Raw genomic sequence first — 4,994 nt, 5'->3', positions numbered from 1 at the left:
AAAAAGAAGTCTGATGAGGAGATGTGGTGATCTCCGAAATAGTGCTATAACTTCTACCGCTTAGACTTTGTTGCTTTTTCAATTTTTCCTAATAAACAATCGTGGTACAAAGCTCAATAAAAATATTAAAAATAAAATCTTAGCAAGCCACAATAACATTGACAAATATTTATTTTTCAGTTTCATGAATTTCGCGTAAGAACACTTTTAGCATGCAGATGTGCTCGAAACGTTGGCGAAAAAAAAATTATTAAAAATCAACGCGGACTTTTTGTTTATCAACTAAAATTTAATGGTCTATAAAACTGCGCACCCAAATTTTTTTTAAAAACTCAAAAAAAAATGTAATTACGGTTACAATATTACATTTATTAACAGGAAAGGAAAATCGATCTTCTTCCAAATTCACACTTTTTCTGCATTTTGCACTAAAAAATTTAATATAAACAAATAAAAATTCAAAAATCGGGTTCAACTAGTATCTTCTACATTTTATAAGCTTGCATTTAAAATTATTCAAATTGGTTGAGAAATGAAGGCTCCAGTGAATTGTGAACATTAAAATCCATTTATTAACCACTGTGCGTCGTTCGATGTTTTCTTTAGTCAAATAGACTGTTCCGTGTAGCCTACTAAATTCTAGCAATACGGTTACCACTAAACCACCACTAAATAGAACTTAACTCTTAATGAATTTGAATATTTTAGCAGGCGATAAATTTTTGACCTTAAAAGCGTAACAATAAATTAGCGACTTCAAATTTCTATTTCTATATTTAGATAACTCATACGCCATGGCATGTGAGTAAATAAGACATGTAGGCAAGTAATCAAGCAAACTTGACATTGTTTGGAACTTTTGATATTTGATGATTTGAGTGCATTATTGCATAAACTCATATTTCAGTACTCAGCGCCAAAATAAAACCAGAAAAAAGAAATACTATCCTTAAAAAAATAAACAAAAAACCAAAATATAAAAATCAAATAGTGCGCTTGAGCCGCAATACAGAAGTGAAATTTGCTTCAAATTTTTGTCTAGTTCGCTCATGTTGCAGGATTTGTATTAAGATAATTATTAAGCTTATTGTGGAAAGAGGAAAGTTTGCAATGACGACAAATATGCTCCAATTTAAACGGCGATTGCAACCGCAACTTTCAATCAACTTTGTAACCCGAAAATCTCTCGTCCTATTTGAAATACTCTTCCAATGGTGTTTTCCACCAGCCAAATCGCCAAACGAAGATGGACAAAATTTATGTTAGCACCTAATATAAAGATTACACTTCCAAGGAGAAAAAATCGCTCACTAAAATATTAAATTTTACGAAGGGAAAGGTTGTACTGGGGCGGGATTTAAGTTATTAAAATTTACTGAACTAAAGCTCAAAATCTATTTGGGTCACAAAATTACGCAAAACGACTTCAAGCTCAATTTTGTTTTCAAATACTATTTCAAAATAGCTTTCCTAGTAGTACTATTTGAGATTTCCAGTCTGGGAATCCTTATGGGATGAGGATGGATATGGAATCCACAAAAAACATTATTTAGTAGGCACATATTTATTTCTAAACAATTTATCATTGTGTATGAGATTAAACACACGCACCTACATATTTCTTGTCATAGTTACCCCTATCCCTAAACTAACTATATTCCTTTATATGAACATATGTCCATATTATGTCTGTTGGAATATTATGCCACAAATAAGTCAAGCATAATCGAATTACTTCTACACGATTGGTGTTTATTGATAAATTGTGCCACAAATAATATATTGATAGTATCAATTAAGGCTCAACCAACATCAAACGATAATCCAAATAAAAAACAATTGTACAAAAAAAAAATGCGAGCGACTATCTAGTCTGAAAAATTAAAATGGAAAAATAAAATAACAATAGAAAACAATTCGAAAAAAACGAGTATCGCACAGTGCTAAAATATTGACATCCGAAATAAGAAGCGACAGCAAAAGCTGCGGTGAGTTGGTGGAAAGTTTCTCTACAACACACTACTCAATTTTTTATATTTTCGCTGCATTACATAATCTTTCAGCTTCACAGATAAACTCCAAAAAATAAAATATATAAATGAGCTCTTATCATACACAGAAAATCCCCTAAACCATAGATTTTACGACCCCAACACGGCTTGCGAATCCCCTAATTATATTTATTCAAAATATCACTGAATATGCTTACATATAGTAATCCATATAACTATGTATATGTATATTAGGGTGGTCCTTAAATGTAGGGAGCAAATTTTTTACATCAGATTTCCTTCAATCGGTAAGACCACTGTCATAGATATCACATCTAAATTTTGGTACCGATTGAAGTCGGTTAAGGCCTGTCGCACAGGGGTCAAAGTTCAGATTACCCTATGACGACGTCTTAACCGACTTCAGTCGGAACTAAAATTTATATGTGATATCCTCGACTTTAGTAGTATCGGTTTTGGGCATTCAATGAAAAAACATATTTTTAATTTTTTGAGTCCCTAAACGCATCTGGCCTTTGACCCCTTTGCGACACGCCCAAATCGACTCCAATCATGACCAAAATTTATTTGTAATATCTTCGACTACGGTAGTAGCGATTTTGGATATTAGATGAAAAAAACTCATTTTAATTTTTTTTGAGTCCCCATAGAAGAATCTGAACTTTGCCCCCACTGTGTGACACGCCTTAACCATCTCCAATCGAAACCAAAATTTATATGTGATATCCATGACAGTGGTGTTACCGATTGAAGGAGTGAGAATTAAAAAATAATAATAATCGTTCATTTGTCTTTAAGGACCACCCTTATGTACATACATGCATTTATTTATGTTTGTCAAGCGAAAATCGTTAGCATATGTTGCGGTTCGGATACAACGTAAATGCGTTGTCTGTGGTGCATGGCTTACCGAGGTGATGACTTGGATAATGCGTTAAGCTCCTGTGGCTTGGTTTGTAGTATGCATAGCTATACTTTGAGTATAATTAGTAACCAATCTTAATACGTGTTAGAATAATATTAATATGATAGGATTAGGACGAACTCTCTGGAGAACTTGGCTATTGGCAAGCGAGCAGTTTTGCAGAAAGCTGATGTTTTTTTTAGATTTCTTATAGTATTGCTTTAAAAAAGAAAAATTTATGGATAAGTTCTTGTTTAATTCCATAAAGAATTTTTTTTTCAATTTTGTATTTAATTTTTGGATTGTATTGTTTTAAATAGAAAACTCATTTCTTATTTTTTCGTTTTTGATTATACATTTTTATTTTGATTTTTATATTTTTATATTTTAAAAATAAAAATATTTTTTATTCTCATTAAATTTTTAAAAGCTTTATTTATTTAATTAATATTATTATAATTTTTAGATTTTACTGTTTTAAAATGAAAAATATTTTATATTTATTTCATTTAATATTTAAAATTGTTTACCAACTACGCGAAACTTCAAACTTAGGCACGGCGCATGTGAGATTTGGTTGGTATTAAAAATTTATACTTATTACTTACATGACAGACAATAACACCACAAATATTTTGCCAGAGGTGGCGCTGCAGTCGAGATATTTGGAACACCCGTATTTATGGCACAATTTGTTTAATAATTACAACATATATTGCTTCAATAGCGAGAAATAGTTCCACAAAAAGTTTAGCCGTTATTTGGTACGAGGTCGATTTTTTTTTTAACCTACCGCCTAATAAAAACTTGTCTTAAAAACCTCTTGTTTTAATTGTTCAGTTTAATTTTCTTTTAATTTTTCGATTCCATTGTTTTTAAAAGAAAAATATTTATGCTTGATTTCATTTAATTTTTAAAAACTTGTTTTATAATTTTTTTTCTTTCTTATTAATTAAAATTTATTTTTATTTTTTTTTTTTTAATTTCATTTCTTGAAAAAGGAAAATTTTTTTTTTTTGATTTTATTTGGTTTTTAAAAAATTATTTGTTATTTTTTTATTTATATTTTTTTTTTATTTCTTAAATTTAATTTTCTTCAATTTTCTAGTTTTTATTTTTTTGAAAATAAAAACATATATCTTCGAATTTAATTTAATTTTCAGAAAATTGTCTTACGATAGCCCTTTTTCTTTCGAAAATTTGTGGTGAGTTGAAGGAGTGTTGCCAGAGTCGTCCTGTAAATTATGTCACAAAAATGTTGAAAATATAATCAACAGTTCAGCATTGTTGAAACACCCACCAGTTTCGAACATTCTCGCTACATTTATGCTACATATAACTTTCTGCCATCTAACACACACACACATTTGGAACTGTTTCATTCTCTCTAACCCATTTTTTGTTATCCATTTATAACTAAGCTAGTTTTACGTGTTTATTTATTTTTCATTTTAGATTTGTACACAGCTGCAGCTTTTATTTTACATCAAAAATAAATTCATTGCTTCCAAAAATCTCACTCAGCTATGCATACGTACAGTACATACGAGTCGTTCATGCTGTCCATGCGTTGCCTCATCGACCCATCAATTCGCTCTGTGCAGTGACCTGTGGTTTTTGGGTGTGCACTTTTTTCTCATCTTTGCAATTGATTGGTAATCTGTGTAAACAGAATTAGGATTATACATACATACTACGGAAGGTCATGGCACACTGACCAAAATAGCAGCAAATAAGCACACATTTATGTATGCACATAGGCACATACAGCTATTCTAATGGCTACAGTCAGTGTGTACATACTTGTATACTTTATAAGTTTCTGTACACAGCAACCGAACGCTGCGTTGTGTGGCGTTTTGATCAGCAAGAATTTTTGCTTTTAGTAATTGTCCCTGTACAGTATTGACACAGTCTCAGTTGGCTTATTTTATGTTTTTTTGTTGCTTCCTTTCTTTTTTTTTTTTTTTGATTTTTTCCAATCGTTTTACGCTCATTTCACCTCTATTGCACTGCCACCGACCCCAATGCTTTTTTTTCATCTACCTACCACCTTTTCAATTGTGTATCATTGCAAT

Source organism: Rhagoletis pomonella, unplaced genomic scaffold (assembly GCF_013731165.1).
Source record: "Rhagoletis pomonella isolate Grant_MI unplaced genomic scaffold, Rhpom_1.0 Rhpom_scaffold_00002, whole genome shotgun sequence".
NCBI lineage: Eukaryota > Metazoa > Arthropoda > Insecta > Diptera > Tephritidae > Rhagoletis > Rhagoletis pomonella.
The sequence above is the reverse complement of the archived record's forward strand: the minus strand, read 5'-3'. Positions refer to the sequence as shown.